Raw genomic sequence first — 14,188 nt, 5'->3', positions numbered from 1 at the left:
ATCCAACAAGATGTGCAGAGACCTCCAGGACCTCAGCCTCAATCCCTTGGAAGTGTCTTGTGGTCAGGAAAATGAGGGACAGCAGGACCCTCTGTACAACAGGGATAGCAAGGTCTGACCCGGGATTTAAGGTATCACCAGTTCTGGATGGGGTCGCACTCCCCTTGAAGGAACAGGTCCATAGTCGGGGTTGTTCTTTCATCCAGGCCTACTGCTAGATAAGCAGGTTGCAGCTGTGGCCAGGAGTGCCTTTTACCAGCTTCGACCGGTTAGCCATCTGCAGCAGTTTCTAGGCAGAAAATATCTTTTTTGTTTTGTTTGGCATTCCCTCTGTGATCCCTCCTTTCGCCAGTATTTTAATTGTTGTTTTTAAGTTTTGTATGTATTTTAGCCCCAGTTTTAATTATGTGTTTTGGTTGGTTTTAAGAGTGTTAATGATGTGATTTTATTATGTATATTTTAATGTGTTAGCTACCTTGGTGTCCCTTTATGAGGGCAGAAAAGTACAGTATCAATTTTGTAAAAATATAACAATAATAACAATAATAAAAAGCAGCCATCAACCAGATGCTGGAAATGATGATCTTTGTCTTCATGGCTGCCTTCTTGTGAGCTTCTAGCTGGCTGCTTCTTGAAACAGAACACTAGACAATATGCTCTAATATAGCAAAGCAATTTTTTTGATAAATCAAAACTTCAAACCAACAACGGTAACTTTCAGAATGCTGCATGACTTTGAAGAAATGCACGACATGGGATAACTAGGATTTCAAATGACCTAGTTTACATCTCCAAATAATTTCTATGGTCATTATTCAAAGAATGGCAAAACTGTGCACACAATAAGGTTGTGTTTCTTGAAGAACAGCTCCATATGCCTAATGGCATATTTTGGGAATTTTTCAAAGCAATTTACAGCATAAGGAATGTTGTGGTTTAAGGAGAAAGAATGATCCCACTGGTCATTCTTAAGACCTTAGGGGTGAGAAAAGTGGCTAAAGATTTTTCTACACTGGCATGCAGAAAGCACTGGAGAGTCTTCTTTCTATAAAAACAAATTACTTCTCAATTTAATTTCAATACTTAAGAAAGGGGGAGGACTTACCAGAAGACTTCCAAAGAGGTTTGATTCTCCTCCTGCTTGTGCTACCTACTGATTTTGGGAACCAATAAAAAAACTGCACTATCCTTCTGAGGGTTTTGTTCAAATCACTTCTTATTGCCATAGCTAAAAGCCTTCTGCTGCTCTTGACATAACTACAGAGAAGTGCAGAAAGACAAAACTTTCAAATACTGACACTCTCTAAATAGCTGTGACTAGAACGTCAGCCAGAATGTCTCAGGACCACCTGTCAGTCCTAAATTGTCTCATCCCCAGTCAGTGAATCAAAGATGTCTATATTTGTACACATACACAAATAGTTTGGTTATAGGAAGATGAATTTTTCAGTATCACTGAAAAACTAGTTTGTTCTGGATTTCCATGAAAAGTTTATCTCCAGTCTCTGGAGCACTTTCCCAAGTAATAATCAGAAATTAATCTGGTGTTTCTAGTTTTCCTTTTAGGAGCTCACTAATTCAATCAATAAAATGTTCCAACTAAAATGTTAAGAATGTATGATACATTTATGTTATCCTTTGTTACTGTTTAAAAATTGGCCCTTGGTAAACGGAACTGGAAAAAAAATGTTACTGGTCCTACAAATATTTACTTACCGTAGATAGAAATAAATATGGAATCCGTTGGATTTATAAGTTTGTACATTTAGGCTTGGCTCCAATAGAGTGTTTCTGTGAATAGAAGAATTTCTGCCTGGGGACAGTGATTTTCTCTCCCCCCCCCATCTGTATCACAAAATGCCCCAGATGTCCCTTAAGAGCACCATCTGGAAGGGAATTTTGGGCTCTAGCTGGAGCAGGAAGATGAGGAAGTAATGCTTTGTGGGTGAAAATCCTTCTGCCCATGGAAACGTTTATCTGGCTCCAAACTCTGGAGCTCAGTGTATAATTTTAGGCTACTGTCTTAAGCGGACTTACTTTAAAAAGTGCACCAGACTGCTAAATTACTTCATCCATAAAGGTGTTTTGAGAATCAAATCTGAATAACAGTTTCCTTATGGTCTCCCATAATTGTCTACAATAATTGAATAATATACTTTTAGTAAACTGAATGTTTACAATAACCATCAGAAAATAATTCAGACTTTTACAACTGATTGTTGAAGCGTATTTTCCCATTTATTTTTCTGCACTTTCTCCACTTTACAGTACTTGTCCTCTGGTTAACTCATTTAGATGGTTATCTCATTTTCTTGGCAAAATACAGACAAAACAGCACAGTGAAATGCTATGGAACAAAGACCTTTACTGCCAGAATTGCATACCAGCACTAAAATGTATGTGTAGCACTGTCCAGAGTCTCAACTATTCAGCAGATATTTATTTTTACTCCTACAGATTAAGCCATGTAAAATATTTAACCCCCACTTTCAGATATTTTAACTTACTGTCCTTGCTCAGACTTAACTTGACTAGACTGGTTTTCCTGGGTCAATGTGTCCTTAAAAAAGCAAACATTTCCACTTGTACCAGATATGTCACAATGCATCAGTCAGTGTCAGTTAAAGATACGTAGGATCAAAGCGGCAGTTTTAATACAATCATGAGATCAAGGATCAAGATTAAAAGTTAGGGAACTATCTGAAGCTGTCCCAGTCCCACTAAACAGATGTCAAGGGAGAAGCCTGTTAGTTAGCTCACACAGTTCAGCTGTGAATCTGGTGGGGTGGGAACTGACTATCATGCGGGAAAATTCCATGGATACTGCCCAGTGATTGGTTGAGGAGGTCAGGAGGTTATGGGCAGATTTTTTTAAAGTACAGTTAGAGAAAAGAATCCTTATCTCTTTACCCTTTCCTCCTTACTGCCAAGAAGACATTTGTATTATGGTCTGGAACTCTTTGCTTTAAGAACCAAGTGCTGTGTTAGGACTCTTGTAAGTAAGATAGTTTTGTTATTTTGTGCATTTCACTGCCCCTGAACTATATGCCTTGTTTTAAATATCTTTTCTTTAATCTCTTCAATAAAGCCTTCATTCGCTTTATGGTAAGTGTTGCCTGGGGAGACCAAACCCAGGTAAAGCTTGGTGACGTTAGTGCACCAAGGCAGGGTTGGTCTTGACAACAGACTATGATCGCAATAAACAAATTGGATCTCTTAATAGACCATCAGATAACCAATTTCAATTAAACATTTGATATAAACAGTTTTGAAAAATCACAGGCTTTAATCCTAAAATGCCATTCCATCGGCCCAGTGGGAGCTCCTCCAACTGAATGGCTTTTCCACGTTCTGCAGAGGAGGGAGGGAAGTTTTGCAGATCACCCTTCCCACTTTGCTCCCCACACTATTTTTCTTTGGGCCACTGACATGAAGAAGCATGATTTGGAATAGGGTTGCCAGCCTCCAGGCAGGGCCTGGTGATCTCCAGGAATTATAACTGATCTCTAGACTAGAGAGATCAGTTTCCCTGAAGAAAATGGCTGTTTGGGAAGGTGGCCTCCATTGCATTACATCTCTGGTGAAGTCTTTCCCTTCCCCAAACCCTGCCATCACTAGGCTGCACCCCCAAATCAGACTTGGCAACTCTAATTTGGAGACGGAGAAGGCTTAAGTGCAACAGGGGAAGTGGAGAAAGTTGCCTTCCTCTAGCATGAATCTGTTTATGCTGCTTAGGACCCAACCCATTAATAAACACATTATGTTTATTTAAACCACCTTTTGTCCCAGAAAAGTGGGATCCCAGTTGCATAAGAACAATGAAACCAACACACCATAAAAATATTCAAACAAGAAAGATGAGGGGACATAGTCAAATTACATTCCTTGGAAATTAACTTGCTGATTTTATGCCCTGCACTGGTTTCCTGTAGTCTTCTGGGCATGGTTCAAGTTGTTCATTTTGATCCACAAAGCTCAGGAATCTATCAGTTTGCCAGAGCGCATGCGTTGCAGACACAAGAGCATTGTTCAGTCCGATATCTCCAGTTAATGATCTAAGGTAGCAAAGTGAGACAAGACCTCTGCCTGAGACTTTGTAAAGCTGCTGCCTACTAGTCAGTCTAGAAAATGTTGATCAATATTGACCAAAGAGTCAGTTCACGGCAACTTTATCTATTCCATGACATTAGCCTGCCAAGAGACTTAAAATTGGTCCTACTCAGCTTTGGAACTTCAGCCCCTCTCTTTAATCATTTGGACAGAAGAAAACAGGCTGGTATACAGTGTGTGACTGCCTGGACTGTTTCCACTGTATCACCTGACTAGTGATTATCAGATGTCACAAACGACCTCTGGTTCATTTCTTATAAGAATGAGCCTGGTTTTTCTCTAGCTGATGTGCTCCCTGCTCTCTTCCTCCTTTCTCTCCTCACACATGAATCTGACATTGATGACCATCCATCCTGGTTTAGAATCCCAGATTGTAAATAAGAAACAAAGTACAATTTGCTCAAGTGCCTGAACTGTGACATCTCATAAGAATACGTCCTTTCCTGTTTTTATAGTTGTGTTTTACTGAAGCTGCTTCAGCAGTAAGCTGTTTGAAAAGGTGTCAAATGCAGTTTGCAATTAAATTCACAAATGTGTGGACAGCACTGTTCAACCTTTGATTTTTTTAAATGTTTATATATAAGGTCACATTCAGTGGTTCCCTTCTGCTATGATTCCTTCCTTCAATAGGACCCCTTCCTGCCATAGAAGGAAACCATTGATCCAATCTATTATATATTTGAAAAATATATTAATATATAAAAATTTATAAAAATATGTACATGCCTGGAAAGTGCAGATTGTATCATAATCCTATTGTTTGCGGTAAACTAAAATTCCACTCTCAACATTCACCAACTGTTGTCAGTTTACAGGAATAAGTAATAATGAAACCTTTGTTTTTAGAGGCAGGAAGTTAGTCCCGTACCTTATATCATTTAGGATTTGAGAAAAACAAACTAGAGGCAAGGGATATGAGTGTGGGTATAAGGTGTTGAGAAGTCTTGTAATATGATCTGACATATAATGTCACAGTCACTGGATTCGAGATCAACTTGCCTGCAGTCTTTGGTTGACTGTATGCCAAAATTAGTAGACTTCTCTTTTGTATCTTGCCTGAAGATATCTACAAAAATGAGTAATATTGGTGGCAGAAGGGTGGGGGGACACACACACGACCCGACATTGGTAAGAAGTTGCAGGGGCTATTGATGGCCCAGGCTGGTTTCCTTGTAGGAAGGCACACTAGAGACTTCTGGCATTATTGCTTTATTTACAAATATGCAGGTGGAGTCACATAAGTGTTCCAGCAGGGCTCTACATCAGATCCCCAGAGGAAGAAAGCCTCTATCCCACCAGGTGCTTCAGCCCACTCTAAGCGGTGGTTGTCTGCTTCTCTGTCTCCCTCCCATCTTTCCTAAAATCTCTCCCACAGCCTTTTCCTGAAAATCTCTCTCAGAACATTCCATAAAAGACAGAGATCTTCTTTTAAAGGTTTCCAGACCCCTCCCATGCTTCCTCCTGGAAAATCACTTGCCAGAACCCAAATGGTCCCTGATGCTCCATAGGTGACAATTAGGTCAATAAACAAAACAGGAGCAGGCATTTAAAGGCAGACAAAATGTATTCCAGCATAAGGGCTTGTGTGAATCAGAGTTCACATCATGAGATGAGATCAAACATCATTGGAGAAGTTCCTTTGTTCTTTTGTGTTATTGGCTATCTCACACCAACAGGTACATTGGCCTCCTGCTAGCCTGACAGACTGAAGGCTAGAAGAAATGCTTGATCTGCAGTCTGTGGTCTACGAGCCCAATTTAGCTGGAGGCTTGGGAACTAAGTAGGGTTGGCCACAGTCTCCAAGGAAGACTGGGATTGCTACGCAGAGGAAGGCACTGCCAAACCACCTCTACTTCATACCTCCTTCATATCTAATTGTTGGGGTCACCATGAGTTGGCTGCATGTTTTTCTTCTTCTTCTTTAGGAAGGAAGTTCTAGTTTAACCTCTGAACTTTCACAAAGGACTAATTAATTCCAACTCTGTTACTTACAATATTATAGTTTCAATGTATTTTTGAAAAGCCTCAACTTAAAACTGTGACTTATTGTTAAACATAAACACATAAACACATTTCCTGCATGGCTCAATCAGTTCTTCCATAAAATCTCTCATATATCTCACAACTTATTTTCTGTAGGCCTGTTGTAATATTTTCCCAATTCTGTCCCTGAATACTTTTTTTCTCCCCCAGACACAGGCATTGATGTTCTCTGAGCAGGGCCTTTAAAATTAATGAAATTGGAGTATGATCAAGAACACAGAAAGAAATGTAATCATGTCTATTTTCTATTATGACCCTTTTCACTGCCTTATTTTCCTCTTACAGTCCCCTCGTCTTATTATGATCATATATCAATAGGTAGAGAGATAAACTGGAGACAATAGAAGGCAAAATAATTAACTATTGAAAACAGACAAGCCAAGAAAAACCGTGTTCCTGGAAGCAAATACAGAATTCAGACCAGATAAATGAAGCATAATTTATCTCTTCTCTTTTCCTGTTTATGCTACCAGTTTCTACGCAACTCTTTTCCATACGGCCAGAAAAACTCATCTAAGCTGATTATTCTTTTACTGGAGCTAGCTTTAAACCAGCCTCTCTTTGTAACACTCCCCCTCTCCCCGCAGAATTGACCTAATGATCTCACATTTCAGTGCATCTGATGAAGTGAGCTCAGATTTAGAATAGTTTATGCTGGAATAATTTTGTTAGTCTTTAAGGTGCCACTGGACTCCTGTTTTATTTTGCTGCTACAGACTAACACAGCTGCCCATCTGAAATGATCAAAATATATGCTGGTCAGAGAAAAATAATTTAAGCAGTGTAGTATATATGGGTGTGAAAGTTGAGCAATGAAGAAAGCTGACAGGAAGAAAGTTGATTCATTTGAAATGTAGTGTTGGAGGAGAGTTTTACGGAAACTGTGTACCACCAAAAGACAAATAAGTGGGTTCTGGATCAAATCAAACCTACACTCTCCCTAGAAGCTAAAATAACTAAACTGAGGCGATCATACTTTGGTCACATTGGAAAAGACAATGATGGTAGGAAAAGTTGAAGGCAACAGGAAAAGACCCAACATGAGATGGATTGACTCCATAAAGGAAGCCATGGCCCTTTTGTAAGACTGAGCAAGGCTGCTAACAATAGAACATTCTGAAGATCATTAATTCATAGGGTTGCCACAGGTCGGAAGCGACCTGACGGCACTTAACACACACAATACTGCCATCCTAAACATAAGACCCCCTTGGCGCAGAGTGGTAAGCTGCAGTACTTCAGTCCAAGCTCTGCTCACAACCTGAGTTTGATCCCAACAGAAGTTGGTTTCAGGTAGCTGGCTCAAGGTTGACTCAGCCTTCCATCCTTCCGAGGTCGGTAAAATGAGTACCCAGCTTGCTGGGGGTAAAGGGAAGATGACTAGGGAAGGCACTGGCAAACCACCCCGTAAACAAAGTCTGCCTAGTAAATGTCGGGATGTGACGTCACCCCATGGGTCAGGAATGACCCGGTGCTTGCATAGGGGACCTTTACCTTTATAAACATAATTACACCCTTCTAATTATACCCCAAAATCTCTAGGTGTTTCCTAATCTGGAGATGGCAACCCTAGCGAAAGACCATACTTTACTGCAGGGTGTACTATAGTGTTTTCAGATTTCAATCTCTAATGTTTGAGTACAACAGCAAAACAAATACATTTTAAAGGCAAATAGGTCCTTAGACATTAAATCTGGAAAAAATCCACGGCACACCTTTTCATTGTGAAAGGCACAAAACATCCAACTTAAAACCCACAAAACAGGAATGAAGACACAATGAAAGAACCCCTTGTACTTTGACAGAATTAATCTAAAAGCTTCTACCTTCCACTCAGTCTGAATGTCACCCTAAGATTGACCTCCCTTCCTTGAACTTTAAATAACAGTGGTTAACGTTTAAAAGCAAACAAGTTAGTTATTTAGTAATGAATTCCAATACCTGGAGTCAAACTCAGCAATGTAGCACTACAGTGACATTGTTGTTCTTTAAAGTGAAACACATAAAATGTCCCTAGAAAGAATTTTAAAATGTTGGGAGGAAAGCCATCAAAGCTGAGATCCCAGGACAATATTTTATTATATATGATTAGATCATACAAAAGCAAAGGGATTGAAGGTAATGTACAAGTGAAACTGAAAAAGCATAAATTAGATTTACTCTTTCACACAAGCGGTCTTATGTTTATATTTCATCAATGAACTGTGCTATCCTTCCTAGGTAATTCCAGAGAAACTTTGCATTTCTAGGTCTCAACAAAACTCCACCCTCTGTCTGGATGCACTCTTTCACACTGTACCAATAGGGAGGTTTGTTCTCCAAGGATCACCCTCATACCTACTCAGAACAATTATCTGTCCTGGATGACAGCAGCAATCTTGTATCTTACATGAAGGATTTCTTTTCTGAGATCTTTTACATGAACACATGGCACTTATAGTCAGACAAACCATTGATCCATAAATTACAACTTACTGGAAGGTGCATTGGGAGGAGTATATATAATACTGGTTAACTAAAATAAGCAAATATTTCAGAAATTTGATGCAAAATCAGAATGGTGAAATAAAACCAGTTTTCAAAGCTGAAAGAGATTGGCAGCAATTTGTCTCCTTTAATATGTGAAATCAAAGAGACAAATTGCTGCCAATCATTTTCAGCTTTGAAAATTAAATATTAAAGTTTGCAGATCAATGATATTGTTTCCTTTGGTTTTGAAAAACTGAGGGAAAACATGGGCATCTAAAACTTAAACATGAGAGAAATATGAACTTGGTACAGGTTTTTCCATCCACCCTCCTGTCAACTCAATAATAACATGTTTGTTGCTTTAAACTGAGACAACTTTTCTATCAACAGTTATTAAATAATGCCCGCACCAGTTGTTTGGCATACTATAGAAGCTGATGAAGAACATCATCAAGTTTTTCCTGATTCACAACCTACATTTTTCTACTTGTACTTTATTACTCATAATTATGCTGGAATTCCTAAGAGCATCTTAAGGTTACTTGTTTGCTGCAAAATAACAAAAGGTTCTTTGGTTGCATGATATACAATGGAGAATTTTAAAAAGAGGGTGGGAGAAGTCGTTGAGGTCATATTGCTGGGTGGGGCCAGCAATATGACCTCTACCTTTCTCCCTTTGTTTAACACTAACCTGAAAAAGAGTTCCAGTAAACTTTAAAGTGTGCTAATTACTTTGTCATGTTTTAGTTGGTCCTAATATCTTCCTGTTGTTTTTGTATTTTTTTTCTTAACACACTTTTTATCTTCCTTGTTCTTGCAATCAAACACTTGTAGGCAAATGTCTTTGTTTCACAACCTTTCCATCATCTCAACACTTTCAATATCAATCTATCATAGAATTTTGAGGCTTAAAATATATAATATCTCAAACTCAAGTTGTCTGTTTTCTACATCATGACATTTGTGCTAAGACGAAAACTCCACTGAGTAGTGGGGGACAAAGGCTCTTGAGTCAACATTAATACATCAATTAAACCTTCAGCATAGTAAAGATTAAAGCAGGCAGTTTTGTTTTGTAGTGCAATCGTATGCAGAGCTACTGCTGTCTAAGTCCACTCAAATCAATTGACTATATCTGTGTAGAGGATCGCATTGTCAATTCTGGAGCAACAGTATGGGCCTATGAAAAATACGTATGGTTGACAGTTCCAAAGTTTTACAAGTTTTGTGTTAGATACAAAAAGCACCTTGTACACTAACAATGTGATACAATTTAATAACAATTACCGCATCCAACAGCCCTAAAAAGCAGACTATAAATACCGTAAATAAAATAAATCAAATCAAATTAGTTGAGTTACGAAAATGTAAACAAGAGAGAGAAGCAAACGAAGGAAAAACACAGGGAATACAGATACAGCAGAAACAAAGTAACAGAGTGAAAATGTGGAGAAAATGTGGATGAAAAAGCAAAAGGGAATTCAAAAGAAATTTAGGGGGGGGGAACCGATATGGAGGCATGACTCCAGATCACTTAACACAGAACAAGATGCCCCGTCACATTTCCTATTGATGTCCCTTAAAAAAAAAAAGTAGTGAATTTTGGGTTCCCCGTTTCTGGAAAAGTCCGCATTCCTTCGCGCAACGCGAGCAGGGGCGGAGAGAAGAGCTGCCGGGTCAAGCGGGCAAAGGCGGGCGGGTCGGTGGGCCGCGCTAAGGGCGCCAAAGGCAAGCCGGGAGGAATAAGCGGGGGGGGGGGGGGGAGGAGGCAACGGCGGGCCGCTCACCGGCGCAGCGCTGGCTGGCCCACAAGATGTAGCGGCGGCAGAAGTCGCACCACGTGCTCCCCCCTCGCTCGGGCCGGAAGCGGTGCGGCGGCCTCAGCCGGGGCGTTTGGGCCGGCGGGGGCTCGAAGATGGTCCTGACGTGACGCGGCCGCCGAAGCCTCCTCTTCGTGGCTCCCCTCAGGCGACAGAAAAAGCTCCCTCGCTCGGGGCCCGGGAGGCGCCCTCACGACCCCGGGGCTGCGGGCGGGGTGCGGCGGCGGGGCCGCGGGGGCAGCCTCCGCCATGCCGGGGCTCGGGCCAGCGCCGCTTCAGGGACGGGCCGCCTGGAGCCGCGCGCGCGGGCCTCGACCTGACGGCCGGCAGCCTGTCGGCGCCTACCTGGGCGCGCGGGGAGTGGGGCGGCCGGCCGCGGAGGACCCCGTGCCGGAGAGGATGGGCCAGGCGAGGCAAAGCTCTGGCCGCGTCCCCACCCAAGGGGAAAACTCCGTTGCCAGCCATTCGTGCACTAAAGGAAGCCACCGCCCGCAGTTGGCAAGATCTGCGCAAGGCTGTCGAAGACGGGACCGTTTGGAGGACTTTCATTCATAGGGTCGCCATGAGTCGGAAACAACTTGACGGCACTTCGCACACACAGAGCATACTAATCAAAAGTGCTCCCAAAGAGGGGGTGGCAACAGTTTTACAAAATGGATGGCAACTGGGCTTAATGCTTCCACGTTCAAAACAGAAACCCCAGACATTTTAAGTGTTTTCAGGGTGGTGTGTGGCATGTGTGCTTTTTAAATTGTCCTATTCTGCGTATATCTATTACTGCTCCCCCCCCCCCCAAGCACACATCCATCATTGCCCTGTCATAATAGTACCTGGATATAGTCCCAAACCGGAGCAGCCTTGTGGATTTAAATAAGTAAAAATGTAGATCAGATTTCTGTTTCTTCAAAAAAATAAGTCTAAAATAAGCACCACTCTTGGTTATCACCTGTTTAATAACCGAACAGCTGTGAGAAGGACTTTGGTGTAGTATTTAAAGTTGGACTAGGAGACAGAAAGGTTCAAACCCTCACTCTGGTATGAAGCTAGGGGGTGATGGTAGGCGGCTTACTCTCTCTGCCCTAAACAACCTCATGGAGATTTGTGAGCATAACATGCAAGAGGGGGGACTCTCTTGGGGTGGGTGGGTAAAGAGAATAGCGATGAATCCACCAGCACAGTTACATACTGCTGGATGTAAGCTAATGTAGCCAGCAAGTTTTCCTCACTTCCAGAAAAAGAGGGGAATCTTGAAAATATTCTGGATTTTTATGTCATCTTCACAGACGACTTTAAATGACAGCATCGCATAGGATATATCCTGTGGAAAGAACAGTTATCCTTTATCTTCCAGGCTCAATCCTACAAGATGCTCCAGATGACTACCAACAGGGCACCATCCCATCCCCATCCTCTCACTAAAAACATATATTATCAGTTAGAGCATAACTAATCTCAGTTCCAAAATTATTTTAAAAGGTGAGGATGTTGTCCCCTTCTTCCAAGCTTATGAGGACCTTTGGTTTCCATCATCACTGAAGCCATTTGCTGTGTCTTGAAGACTCTTTGTCGAATCAGAGTTGGAAGGGGCCATACAGGCCATCTAGTCTAACCCCCTGCTCATAAGAACATAAAAGCCATGCTGGATCAGACCAAGGCCCATCAAGTCCAGCAGTCTGTTCACACAGTGGCTAACCAGGTGCCTTTAGGAAACCCACAAACAAGACAACTGCAGCAGCATCCTGCCTGTGTTTTGCAGCACCTAATATAATAAGCATGCTCCTCTGATACTGGAGAGAAAAGCTTCTTCCTGTCCACTCCATACCATGCATAATTTTATAGACCTCTATCATATCTCCCCTTAATCGCCTTCTAAGCTAAACGGCCCTAAGTGTTTTAACCGCTCCTCATAGGGCAGTTGTCCAAGCCCCCTGATCACTTTGGTTGCTCTTTTCTGCACCTTCTCAACCTCTGCAACATCCTTTTTTAGGTGTGGTGACCAGATCAGTTACTTAGAGCATCTCTAAAGGGTGTTTATCTAGCCACTGCTTGAAGCCTGCCAGTGACTAGGCAGCCAATTCCACTGCTGAACTACTCACTGTAAAAAAATTTTTTCCTAATGTCCAGCTGGTACCTTTTCACCTCTAATTTATACCCATTATTAAGAGTCCTATCCTCTGCTGCCAACAGGAACAGCTCCCTGCCCTCTTCTAAGTGACAGCCTTTCAAATAGTTATAGAGAGCAATCATGCCCTCCCTCAACCTCCTCTTAGACTAAACATTCCCAACTCCTTTATACTTTCCTCGTCAGGCTAGGTCTCCGGGCCCCTAATAATCCTTGTCACTCTCCTCTGCAACCGCTCCATTCAGTCCACATCCTTTTAGAAGTGTGGCCTCCAGAACTGTACACAATACTCTAGGTGCGGCCTGACCAAGTAGTGTACAGCGGAACTATGACATCTTACAATTTGGATTTTATGCCCCTGTTGATATGCCCCAAGACAACCGCATTAGTTTTTCACGCTGCATCACACTGACTGCTCATATGAAGCTTAGAGTCCACCTGTACTGCTAGATCTTGTTCACACCCAGTGTTACCCCAGTCTTCCATTATCTTATTGTTCCTATTTACAATGTATTCTAGTGCTGTTGATAATGGGGTAACAGTGTTCACAGCAAAATCCTTTTAATGAGGTGAGATCCCTGAACACAATTACGCTGTAAATTGTGGTGACAAGCAGTACTTGCAGCAGTTCTCAACAGTTTCTTTTTTTTTTAATTAAGGAGAATTTTAAAAGCACATGTGCATATTTAGTAATAAATTCAAAATAGAAAATTGGCCACAGCACTAGTCTGGCACATGTACACTTCTACACTGTAGTGTGTGTGTATTAGCTACTGCTACGCCATAACAGTAATACAGCTTCTGTTCTCTATGTTCTAAATTCAGGTTGAGTCCATTAAAATGTCACAAAGGAAAACATTTTTAAAAACACAAGACACAATAAGTAGTAGACACTGTATTTGCGTACAGAATCACTCATGCTTTTCTATACACACAGTAAGAGGATAGCCTTGTTCTAGGTGAATATTCTAACATACTTTTTTACCAAAACACAGCTCTCATTTTAAAGTTATTTTTCAATCTGTTTTCTTTTGAACATGATGACATTCAATGTAAATATATACCAGTCTTGAAGTAAAATGATGTATACAGCTTACATGACAAGATCACCAATTCATTTTTCCCCAATGAAAAATAATTACATAAAATTTGACTTTTGTTTACTCTGTGGCTTAATTTGTAGTAAATTTCTCTTAAAAGGAATTGTTTTAAGCTCATAAATACTATTGAGGCAATTACCCAGCTAAAAACAGAAAAACGTTCTGCCCCAAACAAACATTTTAAAATACAATATAAAATACTAACAGTTGTAAAATATGCAAGCTGTTATATATAATAGCATATAAACTAACTAAACAATTCCTTTGAGATTGGCTATATAGAGAAAATAAATTTTATCCACCATTTCTTCCTTCCCAGTTTCCAGGAAAAAACAATTATGCAAAACAATGATTCTATAAAGGTACAAAATGATTTCATAAAATAAAATTTCAGAAATGTGTTTATATACAAATAAGGCTGCATGATTTCACACAGATTTACTGCCAATGTATGTGGCACTAAGTTAATTGTGTATATTTTTCAAACTGGGCTGTATATATCAATAATTAAGTATTTATAAATG

The sequence above is a fragment of the Euleptes europaea genome, chromosome 3, assembly GCF_029931775.1.
Source record: "Euleptes europaea isolate rEulEur1 chromosome 3, rEulEur1.hap1, whole genome shotgun sequence".
Classification (NCBI taxonomy): Eukaryota; Metazoa; Chordata; class Lepidosauria; order Squamata; family Sphaerodactylidae; genus Euleptes; species Euleptes europaea.
This window is presented reverse-complemented; position numbering follows the sequence as displayed.